Genomic DNA, 26191 nt, shown 5'->3' on the forward strand with positions numbered 1-26191 from the left:
TCATTGGCTGTCCAAGCGAAGACATCTTTATTGTTGAACAAAAACCTTATCAGAGTTTTTTCTTGCTCATCAGATAGCTGAGATCCTAGTAGTACCCTTTGATCTGCTATATCTTCACATAGGAGCATAGGCTTCGGCTGATCTGCCGAAGCAGCCTTCTCTCTTTTGTGTTTATATTGTTGACAAGCTTCGGCTCCATCTATGTTGTGGATTGCCTTTGAATCTGTCCAACTCCCTTCAGCCCTTCTGGCAGCTTCTTGACTTCCATGGACGGCAATGGGCCCTTGTTCCGAAGGTATCTTCATGCATAAGTATGCTGGACGAAGTATTGCTTCGAAGGCATTAAGTGTTCCTCGACCAATGATTGCATTGTACGGGTATTCCATGTTGACAATGTCAAAAACAACTTGCTCAGTTCTTGTGTTGTGGACATAACTGAAGGTAACTGACATTGTGATTTTGCCGAGTGCCACAATCTGCCGTCCTCCGAAGCCACAAAGAGGGTGTGTAGCATCATGAATCTTGTCCTCTGGTTCTTGCATCTGCCTGAAAGCATTTGCAAATATAATGTCTGCTGCACTGCCTGTGTCAACTAGAACATTGTGGACCAGAAATCCCTTGATGACACAAGATATGACCATAGCATCATTGTGAGGATAGTCTTTTAGCTGAAGATCCTCCTGGGAGAAGGTGATCAGGATGTGGGACCACTTGGACCTGACGAAGGGTCCTTGCACCCCAACATGCTGCACTCTTCTCTGTGCTTCCTTCTTCTGCTTCTTGTTGGATGGCTCTGAACCTGAACCGCCCGTGATTGGGAGCACCAGCTTCGTAACCGAATGTGATACAGCTTGGTTGTTGGACGAAGCCATCACCTCAACAGTGGAAGTGAGTTGACCGTAGGTGGGCGCCAATGTTGGGGACTTGTTCTCAAATGCTATGAGTTAAGAACAAGGCAACACAAAATGTTAATGGTTAAAGACCTTCGTCCTTCGAAGCATTATCTCCCTTAGGACATAATGATCTACAGACGAAGGTTATGAAGGACATACCTTCATAATCTCAGTATGTAATAATGAAAGTAGAAACATAAGGAACATGGAAAATAACATGAATAATCACATTAAATCATCGAATTATTTATATTCTTATTATCTGATCATGAATAAATATTGATAATAGTAAATTACATTAGTACCTTCGGCTTGACAGAAAGGTACGAAATCAAATACGACGTGCGAGTGAATACAAATCCGCGTGAACAGTACTGTGGTACTATTCATCTATTTATTAGCACGGGACGCAGCCCAGACGAAATTACATTTGTGTCCTTGATAACTAATGATAACCAAAACACAAATTATCATGGACTAAACGATCTTTTACTCTTTAAGTCGGTGCTGCCCTTCGTCTCAAGGCGTCGTCATACCGAAGCTCCCTGGATTGTAGCTTTGGCTTATACCTTCGTATTGTGTTTGCTCGCATATCACCCTGCCGAAGGTGTTTCTGCTTGGAGGATCTTCGGCGAAGAAGGCCCGCAACAACAACATATATAATAACAGAGTGTATAGAGATAAATGTCACAATAACATCAGAGTATTTATTACATAGTAGAAGTCTTATTACAAAATAAAAGATAAATATAAAACGAACTAAGGATCATCCTTGGCGCAAGTCATCTGAGAAACGCCACCTAGATCCGATCAAACTCCTCGCTTTGTGGCTCCTCCTAAACCACCCGTTCTTCTCCTGTGGGGGGTGTGAGACAGCAAGGGTGAGCTCACACATGATCATAGCTCAACAAGTTTTGAGGAAACCAGTGGGCATGAACTCACCAAAGGTGGGAGTCCATGTGATGTGTAAGGCTAATCAACAATAGGGGTTAAAGCTGAGCATTGCTTTTATTTAGTTGGTCAAAGTTTTAATTGCAGTTACTAAATGTAAGTAAATACCAAACCTTAATAAAAATAATAGAACAAAATTAATACATAATCCCATGCAATGCAAATGACAAATTGAATTTAAGTTCCATAAATTAATCATGCGAGAGTCCTGAGCTGCTCATGACCGTGAGCTCGGCTAGTATACCAGTTTTACACTCTGAAGAGGTTGTACCGTGTACCCACAAGTCATGTTACCCATCTGCCACGGGGTTCTACGGGCCCCATACACCTCTACCAAGGAAGCAAGGCAGGGTAACACTACGAAGCCTTTACAAAGTTCCACTAGCTTCCGAAAACCCGCTACAGTTTATGGGAAGAGCACTTGCAAGAATCCCCGACTGACCGCCATCGTAGCAAAATCAACCCGAGAACCTCCTTGCATGCAACTCCCCTACTGCCCTTGCCCCTTTCGGGTAAGATAGTCTTCCACTATCTTTCCTAATTAGTCAGCCAAGGGCATCCCATACTACCCTTGTGGTGGCACGTGTTTCTCAAGTTAAGCTCCATGTTCCAATTAACATTAATGATCTTGACATGAACATAAATAGAATAACAAAATAACTGGAACATGAATATATATCCCAAAACCATGTAAAGCAATAGCAAAACTACCCAAGTGATTTAGGGATAACAAGGTAATATGGATAAACAGACTAAGGTGACCTATTGGGTCCCATCAAAATTAAACCTATGCATGAATAATGACATTAAAGAACATTATTGGGTATAAAAGTGGTCAAGGGCACAGCTTGCCTTCAATGAGCTCTTGCTCAGCTACTTCTATCTGCTGGTCACTAGGATCCTCAGTCACAGTCTCCTCTACTCGCCACAATACAAACAAGCACAGTATATAGAGAAAATTAACATCACACCAAACATGTAAACAAAATACATAATAATAATCTACACATTAAAATAAAATCCTAGGAACAGGAATCATATTTTTTGGAGTTATAGATTTTAAGATATGAATTTCCAAAGGTTTTACATGCTTAAAATAGGATTAAATGGGAAATTAATTTCCTTATTGTTTTCATGTCAAAACAGAGACTCTAAGTGACAAAGAATAATATTACAAAATTTTAGAAACTGGAATGGGTTAATTTGGAGTTCATATAAATTTTCTATGAATTATACAATTCCTAGCATTTATTTTCATATTAAATACTTAATTTCTAATCCATTTATACAATTTAAATAGGCTCTGGACTGGACGCATTAAATCTGAGAAAGGCAGGGGCCTTGGTGTAAGACATCCCAGACACAGAGCACATGCGCTTAGGACGACGGGTTAGTTTTAATAAAACAGAGGATCTTATGTGCAAAACTGCAGCGGCGAAGGGGTATGCACGGTTCCTGGCCGCTAGATCTAACGCCGAGGGTCTGGATTAGATCAGAATTTAAACGAACCAGTAAGTAAATCTATACGTTGAATCTGAGATCAACGGCGGATATTCTATGCACCCCAGACCTGTCTTACACTGTTCGATCGAGATCAACGGCGCAGACCGAATGAGGCGAAGGGATACGTGCCGCACTAATCTGAACCGTTCAGAGGGGAAATCTACGGCCCTGGTTTAAAATGTCGTCCACTCATCGCGTCCACACGATCACGATCCAGCGGCGCCTATCATTTAGCCAAACTGGTACCCTTGATCTAATCCTATCCGTTCGCCACAGATCAACGGACCAGGTCACGTCTCCTACCTCTGCCAAAATCCACCACGGCGGCGATTCTTCCTGCGGCCGCGCCCCTCACCGGTGATAGCCATCTGGTGAATTGAAACCTAATCCTATGTTCCAATACGCGCAGATGGTACAATGCGTCAAGGTGAATACGTATGAGCATCACGTACCAGGAATTGCAGAGTAGGGGTCCCAAGCACCGATGAACTGCGGAAGCACGGCAGATGAGCCCGACGGCGAGAAATTCCCCCACAACCGATCGCGAATCTTCCACCGGGATGCGTCGAGAAGGCACAACACCACAGTACGGACCTTCCCCCAAGGCTTTTCGGGGCCGGAGATAGGTGTGGCACGATTTTGAGGGCGGCGGCAATGGTGTTTGGCGAATGGCCCTCTCCCTCTACCCTATCGGTAGCTGCACAGAAACGGCTCCAATGCGGTGCAGACACTCGGAGCGCAGGGTGGAGTAAGGCGGCGGCCGAGTTTATAGCCAGGCGCCCAAGACCCTGCAAGCGCAAAACTGGCGGAAGCTTCGCGCAAGAAGTGGTGAGGTCCGTTCACGCAGCGCCGTTTTCGTGGAGACGATGACCGGTGGTCGAGGGACCCACACGTCAAGTGTACACAGAGCGAGCGCGTGAAGCTGCCAAGTGGGGGCTAGGCGTCGGCGCAGTTTTACGAGAGCTGGGTCGCGCGACAGACGTGAAGAGAGTGGGCCGAGCAGTCCGAATTGGCCCAGTATGTGGCTTCCCCATTTTTTCTTTTTCTTTTATACTTTCTTTCCCTTTTCTTTCTCTTTTCAATTTCTAGAATTCAAATTTGAATTCAATTTTAATCTGTGAACTTATATTCATTTTTAAATGTACAAGTTGAACCCAAATAGGAAGGTTTAACTAATTTCTTTATATTTATTTTCTTTATCTTTGTTTAGTATTCTTTCTTCTCTTGCTCAAATTCTTGAATTCCCCTTTAGAGAATTTGATATATTTCCTTTCACATTATTTTATGTTGTCACGAAATGCACAAAATAAAATCCCAGTATGATGCATGTATATTTTTTGGGTGTCTTTTGTCATTTATTTATTTGTTATATGTGGTGTTCACATGAAATAACAAATATAGATAACAACCATATATATAAAGGAATAAAATTTCTCTTTTTTAGACTTTTCTTACAAAGTGGGTATTATAGAAGAGGTATCCTAGGATCTAATCAAAGTCGTCCACTAACGGATCTACGGCGCAGTGACCATCCCCTTCCCCCGGCTAAACGAGACGGCGGCGTCGCCCCGACCCCGAGGCGGAGGATGGCCAGACCTAGGCGAACACGTGCCCAAATGCTACCAGCCGATGAAACCCGAGGCGTATAGGTAAAACAAGGCGCGACGAAATCAATTACATGTTTCTTACCCCGAATTGGTGCTCGGGCGATGCTGTCCATGGAGTTATGCGGAGTCGCGGCGGCGCGGCAACTACGATGAGCAATTCGCAGCGCCCTGGTCGAGGATTCTCCGAAGCAAGGCTCCAGGTCTCCACGGCGTGCGATGGCGGATACCCGCAGTACTTCTTCGGCGGCCCGCCTCAACAGTTGACGACGGTCAAGTGCGACGCGGCGGTGGATTTGCCCAGCAAGGGTGCATGGCGTGGATGGGAAGAAGGGGAAAGGAAAGAGGGGTTGACCGAGCTATATAAGGTGAAGCGCAGTCGGATGACGTCGAGCGAATCACGGAAATGTTGTTGGGTCCCCGGATTGTGGAGGACGCGGTTGTGGCGGTGCGGTTCCGAAACGAGCGGAGGTGGGGGATGACAACGTGTGTCCCACGCGACAGTGGGTGCCAGCGGAGAGCAGCGCGAATCGGTGAGGCTGCATGCGGGACCCACGGGTCGGTCGGCCAGCCGCAGAGTCGGTGGAGCTGGGCTGGCGCGCGAGTTGCTCCCCTGGTGGGCTAAAAGGGGAAACCGGGCCTAGTAAGCTCACCCCATTTATTTTATTTTCTGTTTTAATTTCCTTTTTGTTTTCTTTTTACCTTCAAACCTAGTATTTGAATTCCAATTCCTCCTCAAAATTTGTACTAAATTCAAATTTTCAAATGGAACACTTTAGTGGAATGAGTTTGGTCATGGATTTATTTTTGTGTTCTATAATATTTCTACCTTCTCTTTTCTAAATTCTATAATTTCTTTTAGATTTTAAATTCCACTTTAGACTTTAATATATTTCTTGTCACATTATTATTTTATATTGTCACAATATGCATACAAAAGGAAATCTCAGCATGATGCATGATTTAGTAGCATATCTTTTATTAATCATTTGTTTTAAATATGATGTTTACGTGTGATGGTATGTAGATATAGCACACACACATAAATAAAGGAACATAAATTTTCTCCTTTAATATTATCTCTTACAAATTAGGTATTACATGAGCTTAGACATAGTCAACACATACGATGGTCCGAGACGAGACGATGCGAGTAACCAAACATACGGATATTGAATTGCATGCATCAACATTCTTAATCTAAAAGTTTAAGCTAGGTAATGGAGAGGTGGACAATTCACTTGGATTATAACAGTCTGAACTTATTATTGATCAGCTATCACTATCAGCAACTGCAGCTCTCTCTGACAACCACTGCCAAGACACTTTTATGTCACATAGATCTCTAGCATCTCTTCATCGACGCCAACCAGGAAAAATTGTTTATGATGCCATCACTTCTAACTGAGTCACCATCGTCTCTGGGGTCAGAGCCATCCGCTGAAGATCCGCGATGTGACTTCCTTCAACTCCCCATCAGAATCAAGAATACGATAGCAAGCTATATATCACTCTTTTTCATGTGTGCACGGTGTAGACAATCTTCCAAAAAAAAACAGTCACACATGCTAAAAGAAAAAAAACTTATGTCCATGATGCCAAACTTTCTAGTATACTAGTCGGTTGCCCGTGCATTGCGACGGCTTATAATAATACTCATGTAAACTATCCATCAAAAAAATTTCAAGATTTTTTATTAATTGTCTCCGCTCTCTGTATAATATATTTTTTGATTTGGCTAACTGATGTTATGGTTTACTCCATGCAAATATGTCTTGGTACAACACGACCAATGAAGTGAGCGATTAGAAGAGAGTTCACAACGATTGACTGAATGAACAGAGATTATAAAATGACATAATTCCATCATACAGAGACCAAATAAGAGAAAGTTTGTGAGCTCAAATTTCTAAAATAAGTCACATGAACTCAAACTTATAAAAAAGATAGATCAAAATATGGAGTGGTCGCTAAAGTCATGCATCAATAAAAACTCGATGTGCTCCATATAAATTACGCTACTTCGTAGCAATTACTAACGTTTAAAACCAACAAATAACCTTTCATTTTGCTGTTAGTGTGACAAATCATTGCTGCTCCATCCAATTCAGCAACCTCAAACACCATGTAGTCCATTGCGCCAATATCGTCTCAGAAACGACCTACTGCTTGCAAGAGCAAAGAATGTCGTGTCGTGCTTGGGCTGTAGCCTCGGCCCATAGTGCTGGTCCGGCCCGACATGATTATTTTTTTATTTTACAAAAAAACGTATATACCTATATATAATTTATATTCAATATTAAAAACATCTTAGCGTGATGTTCTACTGGTTAGACAGTTACACCTAGTGTCTCCCGCCCTTCTTCCATCAGGGAATGGGTTCGAACCTCACCTCCTGCACCGTTTTTTAACATTTTACGCTGATTTAATTAAATAGATCGACGGGCTAACGGACTGGCCCGACACAGTTAGCAGGTCGGCATGACGTGCCTGTGCCATAGTTGTGGCCCGCGTGCATCTAGCCTGTGTCGGGCATCGTTACGCTGATTTAATTAAATGGATCGACGGGCTAACGGGCTGGCCCGACACAGTTAGCAGGCCGACATGACGTGTCTGTACCATAGTTGTGGCCCACGTGCGTCTATCCCGTGTCGGGCGTCGTTACGCTGATTTAATTAAATGGATCGACGGGCTAACGGGCTGGCCCAACACAGTTAGCAGGCCGGCATGACGCGTCTGTGCCATAGTTGTGGTCCGCGTGCATCTAGCCCGTGTCGGGCATCGTTTGGTATCCATAGACGTGCAGCGGATTAATTTGAAATAACTGTGAGGGGTTATTTGTAAACAAATGATGCATGACGACCGTTGAAACTGGTGTTTTAAGTATAATATAGATATCAAGCATATCTTGTTTGTCAATAATACTTCACAACATTTTTTTCCCTTTCAGTGTTACCAACAAGCGCTAGACAATATTTTTATGGATACTACATTTGTAATCGTTCACATATTCATAGGTAACAAGATAGTGAAAAAAGATACCAAAGTGTATAAAAACACACACCACATTTTCTACTAATTGGTCAGGTGCTCTTTTACCTTGGAAAATTATAGTTACCCCATGAGGAATTAGCAGCGCCCACTGTTGCTTTAGCTTTACTAACATCAGTGCCATATTTTTATGCAGGTCTTAGCAGAAAGGATTGAGTTATTTCAAAAAAAAATATTAAACCAACCCATATCCTTTTACCTATTAACATCCTACAATCCAGATTTCACAAAGCCATTATCACTTAGTTTTCAACCTTTCGGAAATATATTGAAGGATGATTTACAAATTTAATATATTGTTTATTTGGAAAATGATAGCTAATAGAAATAAAGGAAGGACTCCTCTTGTTGGATGCGATCATGGTAATTCCAGACAACTAATAGCTAGGGTTCTTATATAACCAGGTTGTATTCAAAGATCAAGTATTCCACTACTATGGAAGAAGTCTTCGTCCACGCCATAATTCTAAGTTAGATGAATTCATAGTAGAAGTAGTTAGTTGCATATTTATTTTATATAAATTTTCCAAATAAAAAGGCGAAGACTATATATTACTATTAGTATTCACCTTTTCTCTTGATACACACATATATGGAAGGGCTTCCAATAGTTACAGTAAGCCCTAATCGTCCTCTGGATCGTGCCCAACAACCAGACACATGCGATTGGACGTGTCCCCCCAACCATGCACTAGGTCAAACCTCCCCACACGCGTCAGCGAACCGCCGGCCTAACACCGACTCCCGCGTGGGACGCACGCCATAAATTGTGGCTATGTTTTTTTTTTGCAAATAGAGTAAATAGTTCACAGAAATATCGTAAATAGTTCATAGATATAGCATAAAAACCTCGTCCAACCACTGGACCATGTTCACACGCGTAGGCACATGCGTGCAAATTCTATTTTTATGGTAGATTTGATAATAAGGTAGATCGTAAGAGTTTCCATTGCATGTGAGTAAATTTTGAATGATATTTTTGTTTCCACTGCATGTGCGCAAAAATTGGATGACATCATAAATATAGGATCGCTCCAACAACTATGCATCTAGGCTTGTTAGAACCAATTTATGATATATATTGATATTAATTATGCTACACGATGTAGGTATTAAATAGATCGACGGGCTAACGGACTGGCCCGACACAGTTAGCAGGTCGGCATGACGTGCCTGTGCCATAGTTGTGGCCCGCGTGCATCTAGCCTGTGTCGGGCATCGTTACGCTGATTTAATTAAATGGATCGACGGGCTAACGGGCTGGCCCGACACAGTTAGCAGGCCGACATGACGTGTCTGTACCATAGTTGTGGCCCACGTGCGTCTATCCCGTGTCGGGCGTCGTTACGCTGATTTAATTAAATGGATCGACGGGCTAACGGGCTGGCCCAACACAGTTAGCAGGCCGGCATGACGCGTCTGTGCCATAGTTGTGGTCCGCGTGCATCTAGCCCGTGTCGGGCGTCGTTTGGTATCTATAGACGTGCAGCGGATTAATTTGAAATAACTGTGAGGGGTTATTTGTAAACAAATGATGCATGACGACCGTTGAAACTGGTGTTTTAAGTATAATATAGATATCAAGCATATCTTGTTTGTCAATAATACTTCACAACATTTTTTTCCCTTTCAGTGTTACCAACAAGCGCTAGACAATATTTTTATGGATACTACATTTGTAATCGTTCACATATTCATAGGTAACAAGATAGTGAAAAAAGATACCAAAGTGTATAAAAACACACACCACATTTTCTACTAATTGGTCAGGTGCTCTTTTACCTTGGAAAATTATAGTTACCCCATGAGGAATTAGCAGCGCCCACTGTTGCTTTAGCTTTACTAACATCAGTGCCATATTTTTATGCAGGTCTTAGCAGAAAGGATTGAGTTATTTCAAAAAAAAATATTAAACCAACCCATATCCTTTTACCTATTAACATCCTACAATCCAGATTTCACAAAGCCATTATCACTTAGTTTTCAACCTTTCGGAAATATATTGAAGGATGATTTACAAATTTAATATATTGTTTATTTGGAAAATGATAGCTAATAGAAATAAAGGAAGGACTCCTCTTGTTGGATGCGATCATGGTAATTCCAGACAACTAATAGCTAGGGTTCTTATATAACCAGGTTGTATTCAAAGATCAAGTATTCAATTCCACTACTATGGAAGAAGTCTTCGTCCACTCCATAATTCTAAGTTAGATGAATTCATAGTAGAAGTAGTTAGTTGCATATTTATTTTATATAAATTTTCCAAATAAAAAGGCGAAGACTATATATTACTATTAGTATTCACCTTTTCTCTTGATACACACATATATGGAAGGGCTTCCAATAGTTACAGTAAGCCCTAATCGTCCTCTGGATCGTGCCCAACAACCAGACACATGCGATTGGACGTGTCCCCCCAACCATGCACTAGGTCAAACCTCCCCACACGCGTCAGCGAACCGCCGGCCTAACACCGACTCCCGCGTGGGACGCACGCCATAAATTGTGGCTATGTTTTTTTTTGCAAATAGAGTAAATAGTTCACAGAAATATCGTAAATAGTTCATAGATATAGCATAAAAACCTCGTCCAACCACTGGACCATGTTCACACGCGTAGGCACATGCGTGCAAATTCTATTTTTATGGTAGATTCGATAATAAGGTAGATCGTAAGAGTTTCCATTGCATGTGAGTAAATTTTGAATGATATTTTTGTTTCCACTGCATGTGCGCAAAAATTGGATGACATCATAAATATAGGATCGCTCCAACAACTATGCATCTAGGCTTGTTAGAACCAATTTATGATATATATTGATATTAATTATGCTACACGATGTAGGTATTTATGCAATTCGGTACACTGCGTAAAAATATGTTTTATAATGCATGCGCATAAATTTAGTGTAACAACTAAAATTCTATTTTGAGGTTTAAAAAAATCAATGAATAAGACAATCAAAGAGTCTATTAATAATATTTTTGAAGCTACATCCCCTAAAGCAAAAAAGGGATTTTTAACAAAGACCTCACAAAAGTATGCATACATGATTTTAGTTAATCTTTATTTTAAATATATATATTATAAATTTTTGATTTATAAGTACCTTTTTTAAAAGGGATTAAGTTAAATCATATCTTTATAGAAACAATACAATAGAAATATTATTTTCTCCAAAATAAACTATTTATGCGTGAATTGCATACCTAGAATCATCTGCTCAAATAGGATAATAAATAAATATATTAATAAAATATTATGGCATCTCATGCTAGAGTTTTATTTCATTGAGCATTTCAAATTTTGAGTGTGAATTTCAAACTAAATTTGAATTTAATCTAAAATAAGAAAGGAACTGAATATATATATATATAAGACTTCACTTACCTGCGCAACGGATTTGGTTTCGAGTTTGTTAAACTTCCTAATAGATATGATATGATTGTAACAAATAAGTATCAGAATAGATCTATCATGTAACAGATTTGGTTTCAAGTTTGTTAGAGTTCCTAATAGATAGGATATGAGTGTAACAGATAAGTACTTGATTAGATCTATCATGTAATAGAGTTGGTTTCGAGTTTGTTTGAGTTCCTAATATATAGGATATGATTGTAACGGATAAGTATCAATTAGATCTATCATATAACCACCCACCTCCCAGCCTATATAAATATATGCCACCATAACATATTAAGCCATCAATCAAAGACTCAGTTCATCCATAGCCTCGCAGCAGCCACCGCTCGCCGGTGGGCCTGCCACCGTAGGCAGGATGCCGCAACCCCATTCCGGCGTGAACAAGATCGTACGGGGAGAAACAACACTGGTCGTCGATCCAGTGATGAGTGTTCATGATTGAATCTCAAATACCCCATCATGATCGAAAATCGTAGTCGTTGATCTCGGATATGCTGACCGAGATTAGATCGTGGGATCCTTTAATCTCGAGCGTTGATTTTAGATCCGACCGCTGTGATAGAATACCGGTTTAGGTGAGATAAGTCTCTGATCCCTGCCGTCGGATTTGGATCTCACAACTTGCAATCCACCGTACCCCTTCGCCATGTCCATCTTTATAAAGAGGCCCTCGGGTTTCTTTCAAATCAACCCGCCATACAACTAGTTAGGAAATAATTAAAACTGAGTCCCCGATATTTATGAATTTGACCCAAGGCTTTATGGAATTTATGCACACAATCCATAGGTTAAATAAAATGAGTATATTAATATAGAAAATGGTTTTTCAAAATAATTCCAGAAACTTGTTTAATTCATAAGTAACTCATTTTAACTCTTTTTTGATCCATTCCAGTTGCATTAAATTCACATTAATATTGTTTATCATCTAGTGACTTTATTTTGTTATGACACATAGGATAAAATTTTGCACTTAACTTGTTTATTATCTAAACACCTAAATCTTTGGAAAATCATAACTTTATAACCGTAACTCCAAATTTAGTGGTTCTCGAACCTAGGATCTTGTTACGACGCGTAGAACTATTATGTAGTTTGCTATTATGTTTGGTGTGATATTAATTTTTCCTATACTATGTTTATTTGTATTGCTATGAATAGCAGCGAGGTTACAAGTCACTTGAAGACCAAGTTGGTACCTGGGAATCTTGAGTCTAAAGCAAGTTGCGCCCTTGATCACTCTTCTTTACCTAATAATGTTCTTATTAATCACTGTGACATGCTCAGGTTAATTTGATGGGACCTAATACGTTTCCCTAGTCTTGTTTACCCCACCCCTTGTAGACAAATGAACTATTGGGTAGTTTTGCTATTGCTCTACCTCGTTTTGGGAAATTAATGTTATATTATGATCATATTCCAGTTATGCTGTTGTTTTAATTATTTTTTATGACAAGATCATTGTGCTAATTAGAACATAGAGCTTAACTTGAGATATCCGTGTTACCACAAGGGTGGAATGGGACGCCCTTGGCTGACTAATTAGGAAAGCTAGTGGAGGACTACCTTACCCGAATGGGGCAAGGGCGGTAGAGGAGCTGTGTATAGGGAGGTTCACGGGTCGATCATGCTGCGATGGCTTTTCGTACGATGGATTCCTATATTGCCCTTCTCAGAAACCGTAGCGGGTTTTTTTGAAACTAGTGGAACTTTGTAAAGCCCTCATAGTGGATCCCTAGCCATTCAACTCGGAAGTGTCTAAGGGCATTGCAAACCCTGGCTAGACGGGATACACGACTTGTGGGTAAAGGGCGCAACCTCTACAGAGTGTAAAACTGGTATATCAGTCGGGATCATGGTCAAGAGCGACTCAGGACTCTCGCATGATTAATTTATGGAACTAAACTCAATATGTCATATGCATTGCATCGCGGGTGTTATTATCAATTTTGATCTCTTACTTCATTGAGTTGGTATCTACTTATACTTAGTAACTATTAATAAAATTTTGACCAACTTTAAAAGCAATGCTCAGCTTTAACCATCTCCTTTGGTAAGCCTTACACTTCACATGAGCTCCCACTTTTGGTGAGTTCATGCACATTATTCCCCACAACTTGTTGAGCAATGAACGTATGTGAGCTCATCCTTGCTGTACTCACATCCCCTAGGTCAAAAACAGGTACCTCAGGATGAGACTTATGAAGGATGTTGTGATGGGTTCGTGAGTGGTTTAGGCCGTCATCTCCTAGTTAACTATTGTTGCTGGATCGTTGTCTTTGTATGATATAATTATTTAACTATTTTGTACAGAACTCCGTTATATATTAAAGATGTTATATTTGTTTCTATATCATGAGTCATCATATGTGTGAGACTTGATCCTAACACATTTGGTGAAGTTCGCGCCCAGGTTTTGGACCCTTGAAACCGGGTGTGACATTTAGGATGTCTAGAATGTACAATAAAAGAAATGTATTGACATGCATGTTGTCGGCGTTCCGAGACCGGGGGGGTCCCCGAGCCGACGAGTGAATGTCGCCGCGTGCCCCAGCCCAGATGGGTCGAGCGCGAGGGCGAGCGCGAAGGGGGGAAAGTGAGGCGGCCGGAGACCGGCGTGAGAGAGGTGGGAATCCTGCGGCCTTCGTGTTCGTCCCGCGCCCAGGTCGGGTGCGCTTGCAGTAGGGGGTTACAAGCGTCCACGCGGGAGAGGGAGCGAGCGGCTTCAAGCGAGCGCCTGTCTCGTCCTCGTCCCCGCGCGGCCAACCTTCTCTAAGACGGCCCTGGTCCTTCCTTTTATAGGCGTAAGGAGAGGATCCAGGTGTACAACGGGGGGTGTAGCAGAGTGCTACGTGTCTAGCAGAGGAGAGCTAGCGCCCTAAGTACATGCCGTCGTGGCAGCCGGAGAGATTTTGGCACCCAGCTGGTGTGATGTCGTGGCCGTCGGAGGAGTGTTGGAGCCTGGCGGAGGGACAGCTGTCGGGGCTGTCGAGTCCTTGCTGACGTCCTCTTGCTTCCGTAAGGGGGCTGAGAGCCGCCGTCGTCACAGAGTGTGCGGGGCGCCATCATTGCCCATCTGGCGGAGCGAGCCAGATGGGACGCCAGTCTTGTTCCTTGCGGCCCGAGTCAGCTCGGGGTAGGGTGATGATGGCGCCTCCTGTTGACGTGGCTGGTCTGCGCCCTAGGTTGGGCGATGTGGAAGCTCCTCCGAAGCTGAGGTCGAGTCTGTCTTCCGTGGCCGAGGTCGAGTCCGAGCCCCTGGGTCGGGCGAGGCGGAGGCCGTCGGCTGAGGCCAGGGCGGAGTCCGAGCCCTGGGGTCGGGCAGAGCGGAGTTCGTCGTCTTCTGGGGCTGAGCCCAAGTCCGAGCCCTGGGTCGGTAGGAGCGGAGTTCGCCGTCTTCCGGGACTTAGCCCGAGTCCGAGCCCTGGGTCGGGCGGAGCGGAGTTCGCCGTCTTCCAGGACTTAGCCCGAGTCCGAGCCCTGGGTCGGGCGGAGCGGAGTTCGCCGTCTTCCGGGACTTAGCCCGAGTCCGAGCCCTGGGTCGGGCGGAGCGGAGTTCGCCGTCTTCTGGGGCTGAGCCCAAGTCCGAGCCCTGGGTCGGGCGGAGTGGAGTTCGCCGTCTTCCGGGACTTAGCCCGAGTCCGAGCCCTGGGTCGGGCGGAGCAGAGTTCGCCGTCTTCCGGGACTTAGCCCGAGTCCGAGCCCTGGGTCGGGCGAAGCGGAGCTTCCTATGGTGCCTTCGGTCGGGCCTGACTGCCTGTCAGTCTCACTCTGTCAAGTGGCACCGCAGTCGGAGTGGCGCAGGCGGCGCTGTCCTTCTGTCAGGCCGGTCAGTGGAGCGGCGAAGTGACGGCGGTCACTTCGGCTCTGCCGACTGGGGGGCGCGCGTCAGGATAAAGGTGTCAGGCCACCTTTGCATTAAATGCTCCTGCGATTTGGTCGGTCGGTGCGGCGATTTGGTCAGGGTTGCTTCTTGGCGAAGACAGGGCCTCGGGCGAGCCGGAAATATATTCGCCGCTGGAGAGGGGCCTCGGGCGAGACGGAAATCCTTCGGGGTCGGCTGCCCTTGTCCGAGGCTAGGCTCGGGCGAGGCGTGATCGAGTCCCTCGAATGGACTGATCCCTGACTTAATCGCACCCATCAGGCCTTTGCAGCTTTATGTTGATGGGGGTTACCAGCTGAGAATTAGGAGCCTTGAGGGTACCCCTAATTATGGTCCCCGACAGTAGCCCCCGAGCCTCGAAGGGTGTGTTAGCACTCGCTTGGAGGCTTTCGTCGCACTTTTTTGCAAGGGGACCAGCCTTTCTCGGTTGCGTTTTGTTCCGGTGGGTGCGCGCGAGCGCACCCGCCGGGTGTAGCCCCCGAGGCCTCGGAGGAGTGGTTTCACTCCTTCGAGGTCTTAATGCCTCGCGTAATGCTTCGGCTGGTCTGATCGTTCCCTCATGCGAGCTGGCCGTAGCCCGGGTGTACGGTCGGGTCCCAAGTTCTCGGGCTGGTATGTTGACGCTGTCAACGGTTCGGCCGGAGCCGGGTTTGCGAGAGCAGCCCCCGAGCCTCTGCACAGGGCGAGAGGGCGATCAGGGACAGACTCGGCTTTTTTACATACGCCCATGCGTCGCCTTTCCGCAAGGAGGAGGGGGGAAAGCGCCATGTTGCCCTCGATGGGCGCCGAACATGGTGTTTCCGGTGAGCTGCAGGCGGGTAATCCGAGTGGACGTCCGTGCCCCATTCGTTAGGGGTCGGCTAGGGGCCTAGAGGCACACCCAAAAGTACCTGCGGGTGATCTGCCGGACCCGGTCCCCTGGCGACGGGGTCCGAGGGCTCGATGCCTCCCTCTGATGGGATTCCGTTACAAGATCGTTCCCGCTGGTCTCGGAAATGTCCTAGGGTACCTCGGGAGCGCAGCCCGAGCCTTGGTTATGTATCGAACGTATCCATGGTCATCCCTCGCTCTGTGTCTGAGGCGACTGTGAACCCTTCGGGGCCAGCCTTCGAACCCCTGATCAGTAGTGGGCGCGGAGCCCGAGTAGCCTGAGGCGGCCGTTGAACCCTTCCGAGGGGCCGGCCTTCGAACCTCTGACCAGTAGTGGGTGTAGAGCCCACACGATCTTAGGCGGCTGTCGAACCCTTCCGAGGGGCCAGCCTTCGAACCTCTGATCAGTAGGGAGGCTCGAAGCCTGGTTCCTTCACGGGGAAGGATCCCTTTCGGGGTATCCCCCTTTCCCGGTCCCTGTTGCAAGAGAGAGAAAGAGGGAAAAAGGAAAAGGATACGAAATCGAATCGACGCGGCGTACCTTTTTTGACGCGGTCATTATGGTGAAGGCGAAGCGTCGCCCGCTTCTCCCGCCAGAGGCGCCGGCTGTCCCGCCGCGAAGTTAATGCGACGGGGCGAGTGGTTGGCGGGGCGGCCGTTGCGCGTGCGCGAGCCGTTCGAGGAACGGAACATGGGCGCGTTGTCTTCACGCCGTGAGAGAGGGTTATCTCGCTGCCCCAGGATGGGACGTGAGCTTGGCTGACGACGTGACCGCTGCTCCTGCCCGCCTGCCATCGTCATTACTGTCGGCCCATTTTTGGCCGCATTGACCGTCGCGCCAGGCTGGCGCTGCTGGGTCGTGCGCTGGGTCGCCTCGAGTCGCGGTATTGGTCCCGCAGTCGAGGAGGCGCGGTAGTGGCGCAAGTGGCGGTGCAGTTGCATGCACGAAGCATTCGGCGAGCCGGTTGCATGACGCGTGGGCCTAGGCCCCCATGCCGGGCGTGTTGGGAGTCGGAGAAGTGCGCCCACTTGGCGCGGTTGCATGCAGCCTGCATGGCTGCCCGCCCTTTCGCCCGCTGGTCTGGGCAAAAGTGGAGGGTCGCTCGTAACCGCTGGGCGGTTGTACGCACCGCACACGGCGGTTTGGCTTCTTCTGCTCTGAGCCGGCTTGCATGACGTGTGTGTGACACCCCAGTGTTACCTAGGGTTTCTCTCAAATGCCAAACCAAGAATCATTATTTCATGTGAATCAAAGTAAGCATGAGCATCAAAATAACTTAAGTAATAAAGAATTCACCAAGTATATACTTAAAAGTGTCATGATCAAAACAATTGAGACTTTTAAAAGATAAGAATGTGCAACCCTAATTAAAGACCCTAAGTGAGCCCTATGAGCAAAATTCAAGAAAATAAGAAAAAGGGTATGGAAAGTTAAAATTATGAATTGAGCCAATTATAAAAATTAAAGTATATTTATTGAGCAACAAGAAAGGTTGAGAAAGCTTAGCCAAAATAACTCAAATAAATCCCCAAATCAGCCCTTGAACTATGAACCCTTAGAGAAATTCAGATTTCTGAATTTCTGAATTTCAGACCTCTTCCCAAAGATCCTCTGCGTTCTCTGCTTTTCGAAACTCAAAGCCAGGAGATCCAAATATCAAAGTCATGCCAAATTCCCTTGAACACATCCTGGAAAAGTTTGAACTCAAACCAAATTCATTTGACATGGTTTTGGCGCAGCTTGACCTCGGGACCAGGCATTCTGACACTGGCACCTTGGTGACGCTACAACTCCCTGTCCCTAGCCTAAAACCGCGCGACGTCCATACACAAAAGACAAAGTTTGGTCAGGTGAACAAATCCTTCACAGCGATCTTGCCCAAATTCGCGAAGATTTGCTCCCAATCGGCGCTTGAACAGGGGCAGAGGCAACGGGAACACGTGTTCGACCGTGGCTGACACCCCCGGTTCACGCCCGTTCGCGCACCGCTCCTCCCAGTGCACGCCCGCGCGCACTCGCCGGTCCACGACCGCCCGTGCACCGTGCCGTGCCTATAAAGCCTTCCCAGGCGTGCCCCACTTCGCCCCGCACTCACCCTCACCGGCCAGCCACTTTTCCTTAGCTCCGGCGAGCTCAATTCCGCCCGCCATTGCCGCCAGAGCTTCAGCCATCGTGGCCAACCCACTCCAGCCATCCTCTGGGCAAGCTAGTGCTTCGGCTAGCTCCGCCAGTAGCCCGTGAAGCTTGCCAAGCCCTCGGACCCGGCCGGACTTCACCGGAGGCCCGAGATCGACCTCACCGGACTTCGGTCTTCCGCCGCCGCGCGTGGACCGAGCTATCCAGTGAGTCCCCGCCCAATTCCTTGCACTCATATCTTCTCTGGCATCCCATGGACCTCCCTGACCCATTTGATTGAACTATCTCGCCGTGACCAGGCCGGCCTCCTCGCCGCCGACGAGCATCCCCGCCTGCGCGCGTGGACCGACCGACTCCGGCCATCTCCGACGGCGTCCCGCACACCGTTGTGATCCCCGAGACCTCCCCTTCGTCCTCGACCACTTCACCGGAGCAATCTCGCCGCCGGTAAGCCCCTCCGCCCTTTCTTCCGCCGCGGTTACTGTTTGAGGTAGAAGAAGGACCTCGGGTTAGGATTTGTAGAACCCGAGGGGTTTTCTGTAATGTCAGTGACTCATGTGAATAGTAGCCTAAGGGCTGATTCGCGAAGAAAACTTAGAAAACCCGCCAGGGACTCTAGTGCAAAGTGGATTTCCATTTAAACCAATTCTGTTATTCTTTTAAAATGACCAGAGAACTTAGAAAATCCATAACTTGATGAAATCTTAATAGAAAGTTGTCAAACCAATTTTGCTAGCTCCTGTATATTATAATCTATCATTTAAAAATAGTAGACCCTATACTTTCTGTTCAAAGTTTTAGAGTTTAAAATTTAAAACAGAAACCCACTAAACCTTGTTTAATTAAGAAAAATTAGTTTTTCTTCTATGCTGAACTTAGGAAAATTTGTAGATGATCAAACCTCTTTTAGACACTGTTTAAAAATAATGGGAACCCCAGCATTGAAAAATATGATATAGTTTCTCATTTAAAGCTATTTTGTCCAAAACTTAGAGAAAATCAGAAAGGCATTAGAAATTAATGAACAGTGATTAATATTATTTTTCCTAGTTTACTTATGTAACAGAGAACCTAGGAAAAATACAGAGACCATTAATTTGGACCAGTTTAAATTAAAAATAATTTGTTTAGCCTTATATAGACTGAAAATTAATTATTAAAGAGGCAAAACTATAACCAAAATGCTTAATAAAAATCCAGTGGACTTATAACCACCAGAGCCCCACTACAAAAATACAGAGCACCCCAGCCCAACTTTTTAAGTAAGGAAAATAAATACAAAGTGATAATAAGGCATTTTCCAACTAAATCATGAACAACCCCTATTAATGTGATAATGGGCAACCAAAAATTAGCTAAGTCCATGATGAGATAAACTACCAGAGAAAAATGCAAACCCATGAAAAAGAAGCAAACTCATACCAATTGCCAATAATTTAAGAGAAAGGCCACTTAATTCAAATAATGCATACCACCCCTTCCCTTGAGCAAATAGAGGCCAAACTTCAGAATGATTGCTCTTGCACAAACTACTAACTATGAAAAATAAGAACTCTGTTGTTTAATGTGTTTCAAATATAGTGATAGTAGAAAGCACCCATGTGGCTAGAAACTTGAGAAAGCCATAGAAAAATAACTAAAAGGTATTAATGGCTAGAAGTTTGCACCAAGTCATGTTATAACACCTAAAAGCCAGCAAAAATAAGTTTTAGAGAATTACCCACTGTTAAATAATAGTTGTAGTTCAAAGCACCCCTTCTGCCCTAAAATTTGATAATTTTATCCAGAGAAAACTATTCACTTTCTGATCCCCAAATTTTGAGACAGAGAAACACACACCAGTAACAAGCCACTGTAAATTTTGCAGAATTTTTAGAATTTTATAATAGCAACTTGTAGTTCAAACCTACTCCAAAACCTTAAGAGAATAAAAGAAAAGGGAAGAAGAAATAAACCTCACCTCAATAAATCTAACTTGAGTACTTATCATTTATCCCTAAGACTTAAAAGGAATTCAGTGGAACCCCAAAAATAAACCTACCACTTACCTTAGCTAAGTTTAACCCAATTTACCAAGTATACCACTAAGGGTTTTACATAAGTAAAGTTAACTTGTTTAACCTCAAAAGATCATACACCTTTAAAGTTGTAATTTCTAAAGGCACATATCATATCATGCATATATCTTACGCAATGCATTCATTAGATTGTAATCTTGCCGACGGAGAGTACGTGCTCATCCCTGAGCATGGACCTGTCCAAGAGGAGGACCAGGAGCAGGCTTCAGAGGCTGCTATTGAGGATCTCCCCGCAGTCCCAGCAATTGAAGGCAAGCCCCGGTTTTATGCATAACCGTATTATTATATGCTACTTTACTACACTTAATGCTTGTAGGATTGCAATGTGCACTTAAGTGTAGGAGTTGCCTGAAACCCTAGTTGCATGAACTCAGGATTCCTTTTGAGATGGATACTAGTATGCTAGGTCGAGTAGCTGCTATGCTAAATCAGGATCTCGGTAGAAGTCGAGTGATTTTTCTAGCACTCGCGCGAGGTCAGGAATTGATTGTATTCATCTTGATAACGGGATCTATGTTGGTCTATGGACTTGGATCCAGGGAGGATGCCTTGTCCATGAGACGGGAAAAATGGATTAAGGATTAATGTGTGGATACCTGAGTCAAGCTTTTGAACGTACTAAGCACATGCCGGGAAAAATGGTAACCGGTAAACCTAGTACCTGAGTGAAGCCAGGCGCGGACTATATCCCTCATGCGACCTGAGACTGGGTCTCCCATGCTAGCTATGGTGGGTACAAGTGCGGTCACTGCACGGCGGCAGCCGGGGTCAGTGGAGCATTGTATGCCGAGGCGGTGAGGCCTGGACGCGAACGGGGAATCGATGGGGATGGTTGTCATGTGTGGGGTCGGAGTACCCCCGACATGTCGTGTGTTTAGGTTTACCTTGCAAGGTTTAAAACTCGATTCGAATCGTCTGCTTCTCGCAGCTAATGAGACTGCTTGATTCCTTGTACTGCATCGAGTAAGAAGTGAAATGTGGATTATATGAGATAACTTGTTGATTGAACTAATTGATTATTACCATGTATGCTTAGAAGGAGCAAACCTAGCTAAGTTAATGATGATAGAACTTGAAAAGCTAAAAAATTGATTTTAGAAACAGCTAGTGCTTTTGGCAAACCAAACCCCTCAGCCAAACAGCTGCATAGTCTAGAGGTAGAGGAGTAGACTCCTCACACCGGTTAAGTCTAGCTGAGTATTAGTATACTCAGCCTTGCTTGTGGCACCATTTTTGCAGGTACCATGCAGGAAATGGTTGATGGTGTGACTTGGCCTACCACCCTGCCACCGGGTTGGACGGTCGAGTGGGATGTTGCTCCGGTAGGAGAGGAGCATGAGGAGTAGTGGGCTAGGCCTTGCCCATTTCCTCAGTACCGACGACATCGATTATCCGCTGCACCTTATTTTGTGAACTTTATTTGCTACTCAAAAACTCCGGTTTATGTAATAACTCAGTGCTTAATTTGAGACTTCCTATTTTATTGTATTTCTTCTGTGACTCACCTTCGAGTGAGATTGTGGAATTTGATCCTGGTTAAGTGGCTCTATCAGACTAGATCTGAGGGACTGACGGGTTATTCCGATTTAAGTGTGTTACGACCCCTGGGGCGTGACTTAGGCACTTAAGCTGGAATAATTCGGGTGGTTCTGCCACAGTGTGGGACCCAGCCCCCGCGTCGTAGGAGGAGGACCTTGGAGTGTGTTGGAGAAGACTCAGCCCGCGACGGCTGGGGACGCAAGTAAGGGGAGTCGCCTTTAAAAGGAGGGTGACCCCCTTAGAAGGCGACCATGTCTTCGTGCTCCCTTATGCATCGTGTCTTTCCACCTTCCAAGCCCCCGGATGGGGGATTCCCGTCGTCTTTCCGCTTCGTCGTTGGAGGAACGCAACTCCGCGGGAGTTGGTACCTTTCAACCATCGTTCGGCTTCAAGGATTTTCATCATGCAGCCCGGTTGCACCCCTCCGCCGGCGGTCACCCAAGACGGTGACCACCAGCCCCTGGGTGGGGAGAAGCAAGCCGGGCTGCGATCTTGGTCCCACCCTCAGCTTCAAGGATGTTCATCATCCTTGCTGGGGTGGAGGCCGGGCTGAGCCGGAGCTCTACCTCCGCGTGGGTTCGTGGGTCAGCCTCTCCCTCAGCGTTCGAGGGAGAGAGCGCTCGCTGGCCCTGCGCGAGGGGGGACTTCGACAATGCGGGGCTGGTCGACGGCGGGCGTCGTCAGCTTCAGCGTGTTGGGTTCATCGGCTTGGCTCCCGGTGCCCCCTCCTGCCGGAAGGCGGCTGCCGCACCGTGTGCACGGGAGGACTGCCCAAGATGTCGCGCGCTGCTAGGGCGACGTTCGTGTTCTGGGGCGGTCCCGCCTTTGCACCGGTATGGCGCCTCCGCGCGGAGGTCGGTGCCCCACTCGTCCGGGAGGATCTGAGTGGGGATCTGCCGGAGGACTGGCGGTCCATGTCGTCGGTGCCGAGGTGGAGGCGGCTCGAGAAGTCCCCGTTGCCGACGGGATCACCGCCACCATCCGCGCTTCGGGCCTCCGGCTCTTTGTACTTGTCCTCGCCCCTCGAGCGTCGGCGTGGGCGAGGGCAAGATTGCAGCAGCACCCGCCCTAAGGCCTACGCTGCTGCGGTTTGGCCACCCGGAGCGGGGGTCGTTGTTGCTGCTGCCAGGGTGGGCGGCGGCGAGCCGCCCGTCAGTCTTCTGTTGCTCCGCAGGCCCCCCCCCATCGAGTGGGGTTGTTCGTACCTGCGGAGGTGGAACCGGAGTTTCGTTTGTAATGGTACCTTGAATGCCAGTGTTTTTGTTCATTGTGGCTGTCGAGGCCTGAACATGTATGTAATTACGGCACGGAGCCGTGTTTTTCCTCATTTTCGAGCATTAAGACTCGCCTGTTGGTTGTCTGAATCGCTTCACCAAGCGTGAGTCGCCCCGTGCAAAGGTAACGAGTGAGGTATCCGTATCCCGGAGGCGTAGGAGTCCCTCGGCTCGGTCGGCCTTGTTGCCCGAGGCTTCTCTTGCCCAGTTAAAGGAACCCCTCGGCCGCTCTCCGATGAGCCGAGGCTAGGGGTAGCGGTGTCAGCATGAACAGAGGCAGAGTTGGCTCGAAAAGAAAACCTGGTTGGCCGGAGCCTGGCCGGGTCGTCCGTTAGCGGGACCGACGCCGGAATTGACCAGCCGAGGCCTCGGGTCGGGCTGACGTCCTTGGAGGACAGCTGGCCGAGGCCCCGGGGTGACCGGCCGAGCCGCCTGCTCGGGCCGGATTCTCGGAGAAGACCCTGGCGGCGACGGCCCGGGCTTGGTGATGACGCCGTCCTCCAGGGTGGAGATCCTCGGACCGCGTCGCCATCCGAGGCTAGGTCGGACCTCGCCGAAGGTGTTGTCGACGCCGAGGGTGCCGCTGCTCCCTTCCAGCGTCAAGACCCGAGCCTGTAGGATCGGATCATCTTGTAGCGTGTGTTTTCTGCGGCTGCCGAGGCCAACACACACCCTCGCCGTGTTGTAAAGCTGCGTCTCTTTTCCTCTTGTTTCGAGTATCTGGACTTTCTTGTCGGTAACAGAAATGTTTGTGCGAGCGAGAGTTGCTTCTCGCGGAAGGTGATGAGTGAGGTATCCGTATCCCGGAGGCGTAGGAGTCCCTCGGCTCGGTCAGCCTTGGCTGCTTATGTGTACTCCGTCGTTTTCAGGATCCACTTTCGAAGTAGTCAAAAAGCACGAAAGACATTCTGGCAGAAAAGATCTTTTTTCGAGGAAAATTTCGACGCAGAGGGGGTTCCCCCCCTTTTAGCCCCCGAGGGAGGGTCGGGCTTTGCCGAGGCGAGGCCGACCCTTCCTTGATGACTAGACTTTGCGTGGGAGCGAGGTATATGAACAACTTGAAAACATCTTAAGGGTAGAAGCGACGTAGCTGTTGGATGTTCCAAGCGTTGCTGTAGACCTCGCCTTGACTGTTGGCCAGCTTGTATATTCCGGGCTTCAGAACTTTGGCGATGACGAACGGCCCCTCCCAGGGGGGCGTGAGCTTGTGCCGCCCTCGGGCGTCTTGTTGCAGCCGAAGCACCAGGTCGCCCACCTGGAGGTCTCGGGACCGGACCCCTCGGGCGTGGTAGCGTCGCATGGACTGCTGGTACCGCGCCGAGTGCAGTAAGGCCCTGTCCCGAGCCTCTTCCAGCTGGTCCAGCGAGTCTTCTCGACTAGCTTGGTTGCTTTGGTCGGTGTAGGCCCTCGTCCTCGGGGAGCCGTATTCCAGGTCTGTGGGCAAGATGGCCTCGGCCCCGTAGACTAGGAAGAACGGCGTGAAGCCCGTGGCTCGGCTCGGCGTTGTCCTCAGACTCCAGACCACCGAGGGGAGTTCCTTCATCCATCGCTTGCCGAACTTGTTGAGGTCGTTGTAGATCCGAGGCTTGAGCCCTTGTAGAATCATGCCGTTGGCACGCTCTACTTGCCCATTTGACATGGGGTGAGCTACGGCGGCCCAGTCCACCCGGATGTGGTGATCCTCGCAGAAGTCCAGGAACTTTCTGCCGGTGAACTGGGTGCCGTTGTCGGTGATGATGGAGTTCGGGACCCCGAAGCGATGGATGATGTTGGTGAAGAACGCCACCGCCTGTTCGGACCTGATGCTGATTAGGGGTCGGACCTCGATCCACTTGGAGAATTTGTCGAAGGCGACCAACAGGTGCGTGTAGCCCCCGGGCGCCTTCTGCAAGGGGCCGACGAGGTCCAGACCCCACACAGCGAAAGGCCAGGTAATGGGTATCGTCTGCAGAGACTGAGCGGGCAGGTGGGTCTGCCTTGCGTAGAACTGACACCCTTCGCAGGTGCGGACAATTCTAGTGGCGTCGGCCACCGCCGTCGGCCAGTAGAAGCCTTGTCGGAAAGCATTCCCGACGAGGGCTCGAGGTGCTGCGTGATGGCCGCAAGCCCCCGAGTGTATCTCTCGGAGGAGTTCCTAACCTTCGGTGATGGAGAAGCATCGCTGGAGGATGCCTGAGGGGCTGCGGTGGTAGAGCTCCTTCCCATCTCCCAGCAACACGAACGACTTGGCGCGCCGCGCCAACCGCCGAGCCTCGGCTCGGCTGAGGGGTAGCTCTCCTCGATGGAGATATTGCAGGTACGGGGTCTGCCAGTTTTGATCAGGCGTGACCCCGCTTTGCTCCCCCTCGACGTGCAGCGTCTCGCCCTCGGGGGCCGAGGGTACCTCGGACTGTGCCGAGGGTGCCTCGGGCTGTGCCGAGGGTGCCTCGGGCTGGGCCGAGGGTGCCTCGGGCTGGATCGAGGGTACCTCGGGCTGGGCCGAGGGTGCCTCAGGCTCGGGCGTGTCGTCGATCTTGACGGAGGGTTGATGCAGATCTCGGGAGAAGACGTCTGGGGGAACCGTTGTTCGCCCCGAGGCTATTTTAGCCAGCTCGTCCGCAGTCTCATTGTAGCGCCGAGCGATGTGGTTGAGCTCAAGCCCGTAGAACTTGTCTTCCAGGCGCCGAACCTCATCGCAGTAGGCCTCCATTGTAACACCTACTTTGTAAATAGAGTCTAAACAGAGAAATTGTACTCCGTATACATATATGAGATATCTATGTTTCTCATTTCATGTGAACACCACAATTAAACAAATAAATAATTAACAAAAGACACTCAAATAAATTATGCATCATGCTGGATATTATTTTTGTGTGTATGCATTTTGTGATAATATAAAAATAAAGAGACAGGAAATATATTAATTCAAAAAGGAAATCTAGAATCTAAAAGAAAGAATACTAAACAAAGATAAAGAAAATAGTTTGATCTCCTTATTTG

The sequence above is a fragment of the Zea mays genome, chromosome 6, assembly GCF_902167145.1.
Source record: "Zea mays cultivar B73 chromosome 6, Zm-B73-REFERENCE-NAM-5.0, whole genome shotgun sequence".
NCBI lineage: Eukaryota > Viridiplantae > Streptophyta > Magnoliopsida > Poales > Poaceae > Zea > Zea mays.